General features: G+C 41.4%; 1 long non-coding RNA gene across 1 annotated transcript; it reads right to left on the bottom strand.

Annotated features, from left to right (window-relative positions):
• Positions 1–5,774: 5,774 nt before the first annotated feature.
• Positions 5,775–18,840, bottom strand: LOC309870494. Its single transcript, XR_014314620.1, has 2 exons — positions 18,614–18,840; positions 5,775–7,282 (listed from the first exon to the last, which is right to left on the bottom strand). It is a non-coding gene; the product is annotated as an uncharacterized lncRNA (long non-coding RNA).
• Between the last annotated feature and the right edge of the window lie 339 nt (positions 18,841–19,179).

Below are 19,179 nucleotides of genomic sequence, written 5' to 3' on the forward strand. Positions count from 1 at the left end.
GCCTCATTAGTAGCATTTTAAAATTTCAACTTGGTTAGATTTTAATTCTTTTATTTCTCCAGAAAGGGATTCTCTTATGTCTTCCATGCTTTTTTCAAGCCCAGCTAGCACCTTGTTAATTCTCATTCTGAACTCTAGTTCTGACATATTACTAATGTCCATTATTGATTAGGTCCCTAGCCATTGGTACTGACTCTTGTTCTTGTTCTTTTTTTTTGTGTGTGTGTGTGTGCTTTTCTGCCTTATATTTTTATGCAGATAAAAATAGGTGAATGAGAGAACAAAATACTAAAAGGATAACAATGCCCTCAGAAAAATATAGACTAACCAAATCAGAAGAGACCCAAAACCAGGGTGGGGAGAAGAAAGGGGGAAAAAATTATACACACACACACACACACACACACACACACACACATATGATTGGTTAATAGAACAGAGCCACATATTTGATTTTGGATATATTTTGGTCTGTTAGTAGAAACTACCTTCCAAAATTTTAAGGAATAAAAAACATACACACACATAAGGGCAAACATGATGAAGGGATGGAATATTACTGTAGAGATGAAAGAAATTAATAAGATAAGACGTTGGTTGAAAAAAGAAAAAAAAAGAGGAAAGAATATGATCAGGCTGGAGACTGAAACAAAGCCATGTGCTATATTTAGGGTATAATTTGATCTATTAGAGGAAATTGTATCCCAAAAGTTTAAAGAAAAAAAGCTATATATATACAAAAAATAAGGTTTAATACACTGAAGGTATAAAATATGACTATAACAATGAAAATTAAAGAAGATTCCAAAAAAGGTATTGATAGGATAACATAGTTGAAAAATGTTAAAATAAGAAAGAGGAAATTTTTAAAAAAATAGAATAATAAAAAATAAAAAATAATTAACTTTGAAAGACCAAAGGATCATGAGAAAAAACCATGAGTTCTACATGTTGCTTTCCTCTAAGTTCTGGAGTTCCACTGTTCTCATTGATCAGTGAACTTGGTCTTGGCTGAATGTTCTTGATGATCTTCTGGGGGAGCGACCCATTGTAGTGATTCTCAAATGTCTTTGCTGGAGGTGGAATTGCGCTGCCCTTGCCAGGGGCCGGGCTAAGTAATCTGCTTGGGTTCACTCTCAAAGGCTTTTGTTCCCTGAATGCTTCCTGTAGAGTTCTGGAGGATGGGAATGAAAATGGCGGCCTCCCAGTCTCCAGCCCAGAGGAGCCGAGAGCTCAGGGCCTCACTCCTCAATGCACCCTCGGAGAAAAGCAGTCAATGCCTCCCATCTTTCTGGTCTCCAGCCGCACTCCGTGTGCACCCAGCCTGTGACTGAATGTTTCTATCACAAGCGCATGGCCCCGTTTGGAGTCTCCAAACCTAGTCAATTCCTGCAGTGTGCTCCTGTGCCACTCCTCTGGGATGAGGAAGGTAAGTCTCCCTGGATCTGCCCTTTGTGGGGTCCCTGCCCAAAGAGCAGTGGCCCAACTGTGCCTAGGATCATGGTTTAAGGTAATCCTGAGCTGAGAGCCCACTCCTCGGTTCCATCTCTGCAGCCAGCTTTCCCCCTCCAATACCTGGGAGCTCTGCCACATTCAGACACCCCTGGTCTCTTTGTGACCCCACAGGTCCTGAGACCACACTGTCCCCATGAGGGCTCCATCTCTCCAACCCCTGCTTAGCCTCTGGAGTGACGTCCCTCAGTGAAGCAGACTTCTAAAAGTTTCAATTTTGTGCTCCGCTGCTCTACCACTTGCTGGAAGCTGGCCCCTCCCTCCGTGGTCTCTCTTCCCAAATGTTGCCTCAGATTCACTTCTCCACAGTCCTGCCTTCCGGAAAGTGGTTGATTTTCTGTTCCTAGAATTGTTGTTCTTTTTCTCTTCTCTCTCCTGTTAAGTTTGTAGCTGTTCAGAATAGTTTGATAACTATGTAGCTGAACTTCTGGTCACTGATGATATTTAGGTCTCCTACTTCTCTGCCACCTTGCTCCTCCCCCCTTGCTCATGGTATTCTGAGATATACAGAAATTTAAACATTTTTTATGTAGTTGAATCCATCGATCATTGTTTTTGTGGCTTCTTGGTTTTATGGCAAAATTTTAAAAGGCCTTCTTCATCTTGAGGTTATTAAAGTATTCTCCATCCTATACCCTCCTCATTCTTTCAGGGTTTCCCTTTTCGTTTAAATCTTGATCTATCTGGAATTTTTGTGGGAGTGTGAGAGAGGGATCCAACTTTCCCTCCAAGAGAGATGTGGGGCCCTTTTGCATACTTACTGAGTTTTATGTTCTGGGCATCCCTGACCTATGCAGGGTGTGGCTGCACAAGGTAGTGTGTCCCCCCATTGCCAGTGTGTTTGCAGTCAAGACACAGGAGGGCTCTGGAGGGAATGTTAAGAGTCTCATGGGAAGAGGAGAATATTGACTTACTGGAAGAGAGGGAGCTGGAGTGAGAGGCTATGAGCATGGTGGTATTAGTGGAGAAGACAAACATTTTAGATAAAGAGAAACAACAAGGGCTGTTTTTGCCATTAGGTATGGTTTTCTTTTCAATATTTTGTATTTCTATTATATGCCTACCTGCAATGGAGGAAGTTTTAGAAGTTTTATTTAGGACAACTGAACAGGTTTGTGAAGGTATAAAATAATAGAGAAAATAAATGTATTGGGGGCGCCTAGGTGGCTCAGTGTGTTAAAGCCTCTGCCTTTGGCTCAGGTCATGATCTCAGGGTCCTTGGATCGAGCCCTGTGTTGGGCTCTCTGCTCAGCAGGGAGCCTACTTTCCCCTCTCTCTGCCTACTTGTGCTCTCTCTCTCCGTTAAATAAATAAATTATATGTATAATTTATTTATTATATATAATTTATTATATATAATTTATTTATCATATAATATTATATATAGGAAATATATAGAAATAACAAAGGTTTTAAGAGCTCTGTGCCAGGAGCTCATATGTATGTATATACATATGTGTATATATATATATATATATCTCTGCCCCCATTCCTGGCCAGGAGCTCATATGTATGTATATACATATGTGTATATATATATATATCTCTGCCCCCATTCCTGGCACAGAGCTCTTAAAACCTTTGTTATTTCCTAAGTAGTAAGAGTATGAGGAGCCTCTTTTGTCCTAATATTTAGTCTTTGACCTGTTCCTGCCATAGGTTTGACTCCTAAAACCTGTGTAAATTCCTAAGTGGTAAGAGTACTGTGAGCATCTTTTGTTCCAATGAGGGGATACTGGATGGGTCCTACATGGCTTTTCAGATGGGAGCTGTTATCAGAAAGACCAGATCGTGGGATGCCTGGGTGGCTCAGTTGGTTAAGCAGCTGCCTTCGGCTCAGGTCATGATCCCAGCGTCCTGGGATCGAGTCCCACATCGGGCTCCTTGCTCAGCAGGGAGCCTGCTTCTCCCTCTGCCTCTGCCTGCCATTCTGCCTGCCTGTGCTCGCTCTCTCCCACTCTCTCTCTGATAAATAAATAAAATCTTAAAAAAAAAAAAAAAAAAAGAAAGACCAGACCGTGATTAGAGAGTGGAATTTTAAGAGAGGGGAGGAGCTGGAAGTAGAATGAGCATTTGGTCATGCCTACTTGAGGAGGCCTCCATAAAACCTAGTTGTATGGGGTTCAGATAGCTTTTGGGTTGGCGAACAGGTGGAGGTGCAGGGAGAACGGTGTGCCCAGAGAGGACATGGGAGCTCAGAGCCTTCCCCACATAGCTTGTCTTAGGCATCTCTTCCATCTGAATGTTCATCTACATCCTTTATCATACCCTTTTATGATAAACCTGTAAATGTAAGTAAACTGTTCTCCTGAGCTCCGTGAGCTGCTCTAGTGAATGAATTGAACCCAGGGCAGAGGTTCTGGGAACCTCAGCTGTAGGGCCAATAGGTCACAAGCATGGGTGATGGCCTGGACTCTTGACCGGCATCTGAAGAGGGGACAGTTTGGTGGGACTGGGTCCTGACCCTGTGGGATCTGATGCTACCTCCAGGTAGAGACTATCAGAATGGAGTGAAATTGGAGGGCGCCCAGCTGGGGCTGGAGAACAACCTTATGTAGATAAAACCTCCCACACACCGGGTTCCCAGAAGTAAAGTGTGTTGTGTGGGTCATTGAAGAGGTAGACAGGAAAGAAACGGCCGGTGTGGAAGAACTGGGTTGTTTCCTACTCAGGAGGTAGAGTGCATTGAACTTTTGGAATATGAAGGGCTCCCATTTACCTAATTTCAAATAAAATTTGTAATAGTAGCATTGTCCTCTATTCCTCTATATGCACCTGTAAGTGCACGATTGTTAACTGTCTGTGCACAGGTACTCTTAGTTGGGTACACAAAAGGTACAACTTTAGTTTTGACTTTAATGTACCCAAGGAGATGATACAGCCCGCAAAAATGACTACATTTATTCTCTTTTTCTGCTGCTCTTGGCTAGAGGTTCATTTCTTTCAGCTTTTCGTGTTCATTGGAGGGATGAGGTCAGGTTCTAACTGTTGAAGGTCTGATGTCTTAAATGGTTCAATTAGATTAAGAGATTGTCCAGGCCTTTTCAGGAAGTTCGCTGACCGGTGTCACTAAATGTTCACAGGCTCCAGCTTCCCCTGGGGTTTCTCTGTGCTGCCCTCCAGTCCGGCTTTCGCCTGGCAGCTCTGTCTTTTGTTTTCAGCGGGTTGGAGTGTGCTTCTCTCAGCATTTTGTATTTCCACTCTTGAGGGTGCTGTGATGGGGGAAAGTTTTGGATCTCTGATTTAGGGCAACTAGGATTAGGTTTTTGAGGGTTTGTGCATATCTGAATGTAGATAAAGGCTTTTAAAAAAATACTGTTTCCACACACACCTGTTTTTGCTGTCCATTCCTAGCACGAGGCCTCTCCTTCTGCTTCCCCGAGAAAGAAGAGACCATGGGAGAGGAGCTCCTGCAAAGACTGTCTTCCTTCGGGTTAAATGACTCTCCTGCTTTGGGTTAGTCTCTGCCTGCATTCCCTTTCCTCCCTCCCTCCTTGTCAAACGGGAGTGGCTTTTGGTCCATCTCTCACTTGGAATCCATCACCGTCCACCTGCTCAGGAAATCTATTCCTTTCATCACCCCCTCTCTTTGTATCAGCCTCTCTGTTCACATCCGTAGGGAACTGTGCTCAGCAGGTCCTATTATGAAAGTAAATGAAGAAATAGAATCTCTGCGTTGACTGCACCTTATCCCTTCCCATGTGCAGCTGAAGTTTCTGCAGGTTGCCTACAGTTATCTGCCATTTGCTCTTCAGCCTTCAATGGTAGGTTCTGAACCTATTGCTTCATTGAAATGATTCTTGCTAAAATCTTCGATGACCTCCTGAATGCTGAATTTACTGGAATTTCCAGTCTTCTCCCCTGCTGACTTTGGACCACTGTGTCATTCACCACTCCTCCTTCCTGACATCTCCTCTTCCTTCTTGAGGATCTCCCTGGCTGCCCTGCTGTCTTCGAGAGTCTTTCTCCTTCACCCATTTCCCAGTGCCAGATTTTCCCTCGGTTCTCTCCAAGTTCTTCATTGCATCCCACCTTAGGACAACCAGCCATGTCCAGCGCTTTGAGAGCAAGGCATCCGTGCTTTAGATCCTACTATCTCCAGTCCACAAGACTCAGATTTCACTCTTAATTCCAACCCTTTTAAGTTGTATCATCTGGATGGGTCACTTAACTCCCGTAAACTTAGTTTTCTCTTCTTTAAAATAGGTATAGTGATTCCTACCTCACAGGGGTGTAGTGGGAGTAAATTAAAACAGATAAACTCTTTAAAACATTTCATTTATTGATAGATTCAACAAGCATTTTGAGCCCATACTATATTATAGGTACTCTGCATACGCTTTTTAATTTTTTTAAACTGTGGTAAATAATAAATATAATTTATAATACAACCTGGGACATACATACATATAAACAAATTTTCCTAAGGAATTCTTACTCTTTGTTTAATATGATATGTTTTGCTATTTTCCATTTCACTGACACTTACACTGGTTATAATCTACTGAACCTCTCAATTCATGATTGAAACATGGCCTAGGGTTTAACTTTTCTTCTAGAACTGGGCTGTCCATTAGGATTTTCAATAATGCAATAATGCAATAATGTTCTAGATCTTTGCTGTCTAATATGTTAGCAACTAGCCATGTGTGGTTTTTAGGCCAGTAAAATGTGGCTAGTGTAAGTGAGGAACTGAATTTTACAATCTTATATGATTAAAAAGTTTTAAATTTACAAAGTCACATATGGCTAGTGGCTATGGTACTAGACAACAGAGTTCTAGAGTGCGAGCAACAAGAAAAATAATGAATAAAAGAATAAGGTAATTTCTCCTATTGATAAGGGCAGTGAAGATACTATGGAGTGGAGGGTGGTTCACAGTGACTTTGCTTAAGTCAGGGTTGTCCTGAATTGAGCCATTATCCTAGGCTTAGAAACCTGGCCTCCATTTCTGGGACCTAAAGAAAGGCTTATGACTAGTTATTTTCTTCAATTTGGTTGGCTATAACACAAAAAGATCTGGAAGTAACCTTCTAGGGGAATGCTTCAGCAGTGGGCTTCCATGTCTCAGAGGGGCATTGATTGGTCGTCTTCATGAGGGACAGAAGCCAGGAGCCAGGATCTGAAATGTTGACCAACTCTGGCCAAGGGCATCTGATTTCTCTTTGTGATCATTAATCCATCTGGGGAGTGGCCTTGTTTTTCAACATTTCAGGAACTGCCACATCGTGCTGTCATCCTGGGGTTTACATTAACACCGTAGCTTAATGGAAATTTAGATAGACTATTGTTTCAGAACTATTTGGGGATTTGTAGCCCAGTGATTTGATGAGACTTTGGAGATTCTCATTAAGCCGTTTGGCCTATGTCCGTCATCTTTACAGTGGGTTGAACAGTTAAGTAGAGTGTCTTCCTCTTATAAAACTTCAGGCACTCATCAGATCTCATCTTGCTTATTCTTTGCTGCTTCCGTCTTCAGCAACAGAGTGGCAAATGTTGGCTCTGTTCTAGTGAGAAGGACAATGGAGGCCAGAGAGGTTAATTGGCTTACCTCAGTGAAACATCCAGGTTAGGGCAACTCAACTGCATGGAATTATGTTTCCAAGTCAGAGTGTTCCATCTTACTAGAACAGCATGCTTCATACTTTAGGATCCATAGATTTCCACATAGATTCATTCATTCATTCCACAGTTATTTACGGAGATTTTACTAAGTGCTGTGCATGGAGATATAGTGGGGAATGAGACATGTTGCCAAGAAAGTGGTATTCTAGTTGAAGAGGGAGAACAGATAAAAAATGTAAACATATGCATGAAATTTTCATTTAAAAGTTTCTAGAAATGTTAACTCTTTAACTCTGTCTTTACACCGTGCTTTCCTTCATTACTAGGCTTCAGATCTGTTGCTTTACTTTAGCCATATAAACTTTTTTTTTAAAAAGATTTTATTTATTTATTTGACAGAAAGATCACAAGTAGGCAGAGAGAGGGCAGGGGGGGAAACAGGCTCCCTGCTGAGCAGAGAACGCAATGTGGGGCTCGATCCCAGGACCCTGAGACCATGCCCTGAGCAGAAAGCAGAGGCTTAACCCACTGAGCCACCCAGTTGCCCCCCATGTAAACTCTTATCTCCTTGATTTCCATGCCTGGGTCACTGTATGTGTTCCAGCCAGTTCAGCCATTCCCATAGCTTCCTTCTAATTCTCTGATTCTGGCCAGTCTCTACCTTTTCCAGTTTACATCCATCCAGCTTCTCAGTTTAGTTCTTATCCTAAACCTAGGTTACATCATCCTGGTTCTCCTCAAAAATCATTCTGTGACCCCCGTTACCCCCAGGCTCAAGTTCATTCTCTTCACTGTGGTAGTTTACCAGTGTCGGAGAGCTCATTTCTTGCTTAGCAGATTGCGTGTTATTGTAGCACTGGTCTTATTTGTTTTTGCAGCTGATAACTCTTAGCACCTATAACCAGTCATGTGAAGAAGGCTAAGAGCACGCAGGCTGGCTGATTCCTGACGGAACTGTTTAGAAGTCCAGCATGAGCCATGCTAACTACTAATGGGTGTGGGATGCAGCATTCAAGGGCCAATAAGGTGTTTCCATAGCCTCCTGGTAGAGCTTGTTGACCCAAAACTCTGGGAAGTTGCTTGGCTGGATACATTTTTGTTGGATTCATTTGCATGGAAGGGACAGAAGGAGAGGTCTGAGCTCTAAGATATGTAACATCCAAACTAGCCACAGACTACCTTAACCTCTTCATGGCATGTGAAGGGGAAATGGCAGTCCATACTTATGGATAGGCATCACTTAATTAAAAAGTAAATGGAAATTTCTGGACAGAAGGAAACACCCATTCCGTGTGAGGTTTATCTTAACCCTGTATTCATTCAGTGTTGTTTACAGGCAATAGCTCCCTGTGGGGTGAAACACTGAATAACCAGAAGGCTAAGAAATGGTGGAATTCGATGGTTAGTTTTGGCGTGGAATCTATCCACCTGTAATTCAGTGATTCAAATTTAGTGGTCAGCACCCAGCCAACATTCTGTCTTTAAGCATTTGTTGTCATGAGGCAAATATATGCTGAAGTATTTTCTGACCCAGTCCTGCTAAAGATTCCCCAAATATATAACAGTTTTTCTAGACTGGCTTTCTTAATTTTTTTTTTTTTAAGTGAACTCTACACCCACTTTGGAGCTTAAACCTAGGACCCAGAGATCAAGAGTCATATGCTCTCCCAACTGAGCCAGCCAGGTATCCCTCCAGAGAGATTTCCTGGCCTGTTAGAGAATAGAAAGAAAATTTAATAAAAAATTATTTTGTTCTATTGTGTCTTATTGGAGAAAATAAAATTTTTGAAGCTGTTGTCAGTGATGCCAAAGGAGGTAAATGAAATTCATTTCTGCCTATTTTGAGGACAATGCTAGAAATTGTTCTCTGTCTTATTTTGCAAAATAAGGAGTACTTTTTAAAGATAAGGTACAATAGCTCCATGTTTTCCATTTTAAGGTAGAGCATAATTTTTAATGTCTCTGCTACGAGTGAGTTATGATTTTCTACAGTATTTTAAGCAAAATATATGTTTAGCTGACAACCTTGTACTGTACAAACAATGCTATTATGACAATAACAGAAATCAAGCAAGCAAAAAAGAGAGGAAAAAATATCTGTAATCTTGCCATTCTAAAAACCAGCTGTTTTAATGTGTTTCCTTCCAGTTACTGTCAATATGTTATCTCATTTTCATATAGTTACAATCTTAGCTAGACACAACTTTACAATCAGTTTTTGCTTCTAATGTTACATAAGCCTTTTTTCCCAGCCACTTTGCATTTTGAAACCCTAATGTGCTTTTATAATAGAATTGCAGGGCAATAATGGATTTCTCCAAAAAGGTTCACTGAGTTCTGGAATTGAAGGGTTTTCACTGCTATTTTCCACATCACCATATTGTGGTTAATTGTACTTTTACGGTTACAACGAAGACAACAGTCTGCTAGGAGCCAAACTGAGTTCCTTGGATAAACAACTCTAGGAGACCAAGGGACATATCACAATCTGTGAATGCTAAGACTTTGATTTTTCTCTCTTGTTCTAGAAAGAGCACAAGGCTCTGCTCTTAGAGTTTACCCTCAAGGCATTGAAACTACTGCTCAGTTTCGTGGAAGGGAATGCACCTAGGTCTTTGTGGCACCTAGGTCTTTGTGGCTTGCCACCTTTCCAGGGACTCAATAAAAGAAAGGCCACTGATAATAGTAAACATTCTAGTGACAATATAGAATCTGTTGTTCACTCTGTCATTCCAAAGTTCCCAAGCTATTCTGTCAAGGGAGAGAACGTTTTGATACTAGAAGCAAAGGGAGACATTAAAGGGTTTGCATGCTATAGTAAAGGCAATCTATTGGGAGTTAGAGGGGTCTTTCATTTGTTTTTCTCATATTTGTCCAGGGTTGTGTAGGGGCTTCCCAGGGATTTAGTGTTCTCCCATTAGCAGACACTAAGAGAATTATTCAAAAACTATTCCCTAGAATAAAACGTGAGCCAAGCTAGTGGTCCTCCTTGGAAAAAACCTGGAGGAAAGGTGACATGATGGGAGGAAGCAAGGGGGTTGGCTCTCTCTCAGTGTTTCTCATTTGGCACATGAGATAACCTTCAAGAGTTTCTGTTCTGTACTTGCCCCTGACAGGCCCAATGTGTTCTGGGACTTAATGTGCTAATAATATTCATAAACCTTGTTAACTATTATGAGATTATTATCATCGTCGTCATCATCTTCATCAGCCTCAAGCATGGATGACCAAATGTCCTGGGTCTGTGAGGGCTGCACAAATATGAATTTTATCCCAGACCCATCTGATTTATTTAAAAAAGTACATATCGCTAATGGCAATTTGCTGGTATTCATAGAAGGATGGCACACTGCTAATCTGGACCTGGCTAAAACAGGTATGAAATAGCTAAATGGCAAAATACTGGGTTGTTCCATAGAAGGAAAACTGGATATACCAACCCTTGCATACTCTAACCACAGCTGGGCTGCCCCTGTTTGCTCGTTCATTCATTCATTCATTGGACAAATACTGGTTGAGTGTCTACTCCGTGCAGGCACTGTAGCAGGGGGACTGGGCTATATGTATGAGCAAAAGAAGCAAAGTCCTTTTCTCAAGGGGCCTTCAACCTGGTGGAGAAGAGAGATGTAATTTAAAAATCTTGTAATAAGTGCAAAATTATTAACAGATTTATTTATTTATTTTAGAAAGAGAGAGCATGAGCAGGGAGGGGCATAGGGAGAGGGAGAGAGAGGATCCCAAGCAGACTCCCTGCTGAGTCCAGAGTCTGATGGGGGACTTGATCTCAAGACCCTGAGATCAAGGCCTGAGCCCAAATCAAGAGTCAGTCGCTTAACTGACCGAGCTACCCAGGCTCCCCAATGAATGCAAAAATCTGTGATGGATAGAAGGAGGTCCAGAGTGCAGAAATAGTAGTTAACCAGGCAAAAAGAATGGTGGGAAGGGAGTACTGGGCAGAGGTAAGATCATGTACAAAGCACAGACCTGGAAGAGAACAGGAAGGAAGGAGAAGTGAGTGGAGAACAGGGGAGCTGGATATGTGGGTGCAGGGAGTTTGGGAGGTGAGGCTGGGAGTGGGGCAGGGTGTGGACAGTCATGTCAGACTCCAGCCCTGCCCAGGAGGAAATCACCTTAGGTGGACACGATCAGACTTGAGTTTTGAAAAGATAAGTTTAGATGTAGGATGGCAAAGACAGATTTCAGGAGATGAATGAAAACTTTGGAATGTTGGGGTCTGGGAGCAAGGGAAGTACTGAGGTAAGTCCTAACTTTCTGACTTGGGCAATTTGGTAGAAAATGATACTGTTTGTTGAGAAGGAACAGTGGGTGATGACCTTTTTTGAAGGAAGAGTTCATGAATTTGTTGTGGGAAGGTTGAGTTTGAGGTGCCTTTCAGACACTCAAGTGGACTTGTCTAGTAGATCATTTTATGTAGAGATCAAGAGCTCAGGAAGAGGTTAGGCTAGGTGGTAGAAATCTGTGAGTCGTCCCAAGGAGAGCTGGTGATAGTGTCCATAGTTGTGGGCTGGATGGTCTAGGGGGAGAGCCCTTGTATCCTCACCCCCTCCTAAGCTTTCTTCTCTTGAACTTGCTCTGGAGGTGTATGTGCCCACCTCCTTGCCATGCTAACTCTCTCTGCAAACCTCAGTCCTTTGTCCCTCCCCCATCAGTCCTGCTTCCTTCATTTGCATCTTCATTTTATATCCCTCCATGAAACCTCCTAAAGTCTACTTCCTTGCTGTCCACCGCTCACCCTTGCCTGTCTTGAATGCTGATTTTCTGTCCTTGGCCCCACTGAAGTTTTTCTTTCAAATGTAGCTGGTGACCTCCTAAGCACTAGATCCAATGGCCCATCTCATCTCATCTTTTCCTTAGCATCTGACTATTGACACTTCCTCCTTTAAACATTCCCCTTCTCTGGGTTTCCTGGTGCTGAGCTCTTGACCCTCCACTTCTTTCTCACTTCTCTTGTCTTCTTCATGGGCTTCTCTTTATGCATCTACCCTAGAAATGTAAATATCCTCCAGGAGTGTGTTCATCTTCCTCCTTCTACACCTACCCTTGCTACCTCAGATATCTCATTCAATTCTGTGGACTTAACAGCCCCTCCCTTGTGGATAGCATCAAAATGTATCTTTTTTTTGTTTAACCAAAATATATCTTGATTGCCAGCTACACCTGAACGTCCAGCTGCTGCCTGAACACCTCCCCTCCATATCCTGCCAGTGTCCCTAACTCTGCATGGCCCAGACAAAATGTTCTCTTTTCAGACAAGTCAGTGTCTGCACCATCTATTTTGGTTGAGTCCCTTTTCTTTTCATTCTCTTTAATACTTTGCTGTGCTCCTCTTTTCAGAGCCTTGTCACCTGCAGCCTGATGGGCCTTTGCTATTGCCTTCTTCCTTACTTCTTGGTCTGAATGAATCCACTGCATTGGCGTTAAGTGCCTCAGCCCCAAATCTTTAATAATCTTGTTGTCGTAGAATTATGTACTGACACTTAACTTTATTTTAATGACCCTTTCAACATGGTCCTGGTATAGCCTATCATTGTCATCTTCTACTACCTCCTGACACCCAACTTTTTTTTTTTTTTTTAATAAATTTTTATTTTTTATAAACATATATTTTTATCCCCAGGGGTACAGGTCTGTGAATCGCCAGGTTTACACACTTCACAGCACTCACCAAAGCACATACCCTCCCCAATGTCCATAATCCCACCCTCTTCTCCCAAACCCCCTCCCCCCAGCAACCCTCAGTTTGTTTTGTGAGATTAAGAGTCACTTATGGTTTGTCTCCCTCCCAATCCCATCTTGTTTCATTTATTCTTCTCCTACCCACTTAAGCCTCCATGTTGCATCACCACTTCCTCATATCAGGGAGATCATATGATAGTCTGACACCCAACTTCTGACCCAAGTATGTCAGCCTCTCCTCCAGGCTGTGTGACTGTTGAAGACAGACATCCCTGCCTCAGAATCTCTGTATCACCGTCACTTCACACCTGGGATGTAGTAGGTGCTCACTAAAGTTTTGTTGGGTGCTCGAAGACAGATTTGCTAATTCCTACAAATGTCTGCTGCTTCCCCATCCTTGTCTTGGCACAGTGGTGTGCTTTCTCCCTGGCAGGACTCCTTCTTTTTGTCTTAAGCAGTGGCATGATATATGTAATAATGCTATTTAAAGATAATATAATATAATATAATATAATATAATATAATATAATATATAAAGATAATAACAATATATATATATTTGTTATTATTTGATCCATGTAGTAAAAATCTCCCCAACCTTCAGGACTCATTTTCAATGCCACTTCCTTCATGAAACCATTTCTTAGCCCTTTGATTTAAGAATCATCCACTTGCGGCAACTTCAAAATACCTTTTTGGAAAATGGGGCTCTGTCTTGCTCTGATTTAAAATGTCTCCAGAAGCATCTAAAATGATGTCTTTCCCAGAGCTGGTTTTTAATATCTGTGGACCCGACTTAGGTGAAGTGGTGTGTATGATTGCCAATGTCTTCCATCATAAGTGAAAAACGAGTCAAAGATTGAGAGCTGTGTTGATTTTGCTTCCATAGCCAGAGGGAAAGCAATCATGCTTCTTCCATAGAACCATCAAAAGAAGCAATGTAACCCATATGGACCACAACGGGTAGCTGTCTCTGCCACTCAGCTTGGGAATAAATAAAATTAAGGCATTATAAAGGTGGAAACCTGAATATTATGCAAACAGAGGCATGTTTCTTATGGAACTAATCTCTATGCGATCTTTCGTTCCCAACCCGCTGGCTCTGCTGGATTCCAGTTGCCAACCAAGCCAGGGGCAAGCACATCAAACATATCACAGCCTTATTTCTACCACAGGGGCTGGGAAGGGAGTTTCATAAAATTATACTCTGTTTTCAGAATCCTGTATTTGTGATTTGACATTGATCCACTTCCTCAGTCAGTTAACAGAGAGGGGTATAATTCTCAAATCCTCTTAATTATCCCAGGGACTTACAATGTTTAGGACCCCGTAGGACCTTTCTCCAGGACATGATCCACCCCATCCCCCTTTTGAAAAATAAACTGAGAGATGGCCAAAATTGTAGGATGAAAAAATAGCCCCGATGAAAGTGTTCTGGACATCTCTCCCAAAGCAGCCACTGAATTACTGGAAAAACATTTATGGGGAGAAACCACAAGGCAGGGGAAGCAGGGTCTAATTCACTCATCAGTAAGTCCATTGTTTCTATCTGGGAATTTTATTTTTCCATGGAAATCCTGAAAAGGCTAAAACATTCAGAGAACCACTTCTGTTCCACAGGGGGTCCCAGAAAGAAGTTGGGGCAGTAAATGAGAGGAAAGCATTTTGTTCTTGGAGGGGGCAGAATCAGGCATGGGGCAGGGCCGCTGGACTCCCGGCAGGTGTGTAGCGGCGAGTGGGTCACTCTTAGACTGAGTTGGGGTTGACTTGTGAGTCAGGCGATCCAAGAATGAGGACCACCAACTCTTAGTGAAAAGCAAATCATTTTATTTCTTTGGTCTCAGGATATTCATTTGTAAAATGGCCACAATGATTCCTGGGCTGGCCTACTTCAGGAAGTTGTTACATTGATCCAGGCAGAAATGGGGGCGGGGGGTGGGGTGGGAAGGAAGCTAAAGCTGTTATCGAATCATTTTGAGATCTGAGAATGTTCTAGAAACAAAACATGCTCTTAGGCTCTCCTTTCATTTTGAAAGAGGCAATACCGTTTTCTATTTATTAAGCGCCCCCCAAAATTATTGAGACCTTCAAACGCTCTGAACCCTCGGGCCAGAGCGCGTGTGGACACGTGAATTGACAGCCTGTCTTCTGTAAATTGCAATGGTGGTGAAGAGAGGACCAATTCCAAGACGCTCTTCCTGGGTTTGAAGTCTTTGCCTAAACATGATTATGCAATGTTTTGAGAGTTCGTTTCAAGATCTCTCGAATTGCTTATGAAACTTTTTGTTTATTAAGTAATTTTTTTTTAAATTGATCAGGCTTTAGTGACTCATGGATTCATGCTAACATATATATGACATTCAGAATTATGGAATTAGAGGGGGAGAGATCATCTAATTTATTCTCAGGAAAGGAAGTGGGGTGCCAGCAAGTCTAAATGACTTGCCTGGAGCTATAGGATGTCTCCATGGGAAAGCTGGGGTTAAAACCCAAGACTTCAAGCTTGCCAGCTTAGTGTTTTCTCTTTTGAATACATTTTTCATGCATATTTTCATGATATATTCTATTTTCATAGTCAATGCTAAATCCTTGAAAGAAAGTAAGAAAGATTTTTTCCTATGGATTCAAAATAAGAAAAACATTTTATGATAAATTGTGCTTTTAAGGATGTACAGTTCTCTGTAAAATTTATAGCTTATAAAGTGCTTTTTCAAAACATTTAGTCTTTACAACAGTTCAGGTAAAGATTGTTATTAACCTCAGATATGGAAACCACCAAGCAGGAGGAAGTGGGTTGGTCAAGGTTTCTAAAAAATCAAAACTGGGATTCAAGAAAGCTATTTTTTTTTTAAGATTTTTTAAAAAAGATTTTATTTATTTATTGGATAGACAGAGATAACAAGTGGGCAGAGAGAGAGGAGGAAGTAGGCCCCTGCTGAGCAGAGAGCCTGATGCTATGCGGGTTTGATCCCAGGGTCCTGGGATTATGACCTGAGCTGAAGGCAGAGGCTTTAACCCACTGAACCACCCAGTTACCCCGAAAGCTGGGGTTTTCAATTCTGTTCCTGGAGGGGTTTTTTTTTTTGTTTGTTTGTTTAATGCTACGTGGAAGTTGCTATCTACATGTTTTTAAATATGAGTGGCTATTCGTCGTGGAGATGAGATTTCTTCTGCCTCCCCATCTGTGTTTGGATCTAAGCCAAAGCGAGGTTCCACCCAAATGTATCCCAAAATGTTGACATCTCTGTCACTGTGATGTGCCCACCCACAGTGGATTGAGTTTTCCAGTTCATCAACAAACTTCATTTACTTGAGAAAGACCTGCCTGATTTATCAATAATAGTGGTGATAATAATAATAAGAAGAGGAAAAATTAAAAGACTTGACATTGATCAAATATTTATTGTTTCCAGATTCTGTTCTAGGTAGTTTATCAATAGTAGCTGATTTGGTTTTTCCCAGTAAGCCTAAGAAGCAGGCACTGTTATTATCTCAGTTTTATAGATGATGAGACTGAGGCACAGAGAGGTCAAGTAACTTGCTCCAGGTGACACAGCTAACAAATGGCCAATATATAAAATTCACATTTTTATTTTCCTTATTAAAAATGTTCACAATTGTTTTAAAACTTTTTTTTTTAAGTAAGCTCTACACCCCATATGGTACTTAAGCTCATGACCCTGAGTTCAAGAGTTACATGCTCTTGCTCATAATTTTTATAGAATAACCCTCGCTATTCAATTCTTTGTCTTTAGGTAAAGATGTGGCCCTCTTTTTGAACCAGTTTCTTTGCTGGTTTCTTTGAACCAGTTGATCTTGAGGGCTTTACGCTAGTTCTATCAGCAACCCATCACCCCGTTTTATGTCCTACCTTCAACTCCATGGACCCAGGCTGTCCTGTCATACCTTATTCTACCCTTTCCGGCTCCGCCTTCACCACATTCCAGGGATAGACACAAGCCACATATCGTTATCATTTTTATTTATATATAAACATCAGGTGGCTAACCTTTCAAAACATTTTAACTTAGAGAAAGCAGGGAAAGGAAATAACCATTGCTTCTCTCCTCCCTCCCACTAATTTCTTAAAATACTCATTTTTGAACCCTTTATTCAGAGGTAATACAAAATGCTTTACAAAGGAATAGAAAGTCTAAAATCTCACAGTTCCTTCCCTTACCACAACATGTTTATACAAGCAAAATTAGGTGCAAATGAATAGAAGGACAACCTGAAATGGGGAAATAGCAAGGTGACGTCACCAATAAAGATCAAGGCTTGTGTACAAGCCTTTGTAGAATAGATAAAGCTCACCGCTGAGGTGATGCTGTTGGAGTGTGTTCTAGGGCACTGTCTTATTTGACATTAAGGTTTTTTTCAGCATCAGCTACTGTATGGCCATCCTCCTTGCTACCCCTGAAGTATGAGGTCCCAGAAATTCCCTCCATCTGTCATTTGAGGTGCCCAGCTGTGAGTTCAATGGTACATCCTGGTGCAGCTCGGAAGTGAATCATCACAAATTATAACTTTCTTGACTCAGAATCAATGAGTTTTGAAAAACAATTATAGATGTTGAAATTTATACCTTTTTACATGTTCAGGTTTTATGAGATGTCTTTACCAAGGCTGGCAATAAACCCAAGTCAAGTTCAAACCATACAGAGTAGATGAATGCTGAAAGAAATAGGAATAATTGTTTACATGTGTATTTGACTTTCCAACCAGAAGGGGTTAAATCCCTGCTTGAGTTGATACATTTTCTCCCTTATGAATTAAGCCCTGAAGTATGTCCACTTCATCATTTTCCTCACACACCTAGCTCTTCCTTTCTTATGCCTTGTCTCCACTTGCCTGCAGACCGATCTCTCCATATTTTGCTTCTGACTCTAAATAACCATGATCACTCATGATGAGAGAGCCTTGGCTAATGAGATGTTGAGAAAGTTCTGCTTTGCTTATAAAGACATGACTGTCTCTTTTATAATGTGAATTTTATCTTCTGACAAAGAGCATGGATCTCGCATCTTTTTTTTGCTCTGTGTTTTCGCTCAGTGGTTTTTGTTTGTTTGTTTGTTGTTGTTTTGCTCAGGGGCTTTTGGTTATTATTCAAGGGTGTAATTTTTCAGTCATGGAGAACTGGGTTGAACGTGAGGACGTGGGGCTCGGGGGAAAGGTGGACATTTCTCCCTCCTACTCTGTAAGTGTCCTACGCAACCCTTTCACAGAATGGGGTGGTGAACTGTCTCCTGAAGGAGAGAAAGGTCTCTCTTCACAGCATATAATTAGCCCATGATACCTCCATGCTGGTATTTACTTCATTTTCTTCCTTCCTTTCATATGGAATCTTTGTGACTCAGAACTGGCTTCTGTCAAGGAGGAAGGTGTGTGTGTGTGTGTGTGTGTTGAGTCTGGTACAGACAATCCTTTAGCAACTGAAAGGCCTATTAAATGAGGATCATGATGACCTTAACCTGGGTTCTAGTTCGACCAACAACCCAGAGGCAAAGGGTATTACTTGATGTATAATCTCTATTTGAATTTTCTGTCCCCTGTATTTACAGTTTGAGGAAAACAAATCTGGCAATATGTACCCACATTCTATCAAGGATGTAACACAAATGTAAACAAGGTGTCCTTTTAAGTCAATATTTGCAAGGAAAAGCACAGTGTGTTCTTGGTATTATTATGTTACAGAAGGCTTCAAAAATTAGTAAAAACATTGAATTTGTTACATATTTATACAGAAAGTACCATGAAGCACAACAAGAGGAAAGCAGGCATATATTTTAATAAAATCAAATTCATACATGCTCTGATAGGCAAAAAGTTTTGTACTCACATAGATCATGGATGGAGTTTTCGGCCCAGTTTCTTGTGGGGAAAAAGCAGCTTTGAATATTTCACTGGAAAGTAAAATTTTGTCTTTATTGGATTTCCTTTAGATGAAACTAGATAGATGAATAATATATATGTCTCATGCCGGTGAGAGTCCTGTGATTTGTACAGCTGTGACTGAGAGGAGCCAGTGGACACTTGAAGGCAAAGAAATTGGAAAATGAAAGGATAAATGAGTGGAAAATTCCACAACTCAAAATCCCAATGCTCCCTCAAGGACGAGATTGTTACTTGAGAAGGCTCTGTTGAATTTTTGGCATTCTTGCATTATCTCACTTTGAAGATGGAATGTAAATCATGGTGTTCAGCCAGGATCACAATTCTCTGAAGGAGACCCAGATTTGCTGGGACTTTTTGGTGACATCGATTTCCCAAAACTTGAGCGAATAGTTAATGTTTCAAAAGTTCGGGGCATTAAAGATCTCTCCTAGTGGAAAGAGCAGCCTCATTTTGGGGAAGTTTATGGCAAATTTCTTCTCCATGGTCTTCCGACAGAGAACCTGGAAAGAG

The sequence above is a fragment of the Mustela nivalis genome (genome assembly GCF_964662115.1).
Source record: "Mustela nivalis genome assembly, chromosome: 7".
Lineage (NCBI taxonomy): Eukaryota > Metazoa > Chordata > Mammalia > Carnivora > Mustelidae > Mustela > Mustela nivalis.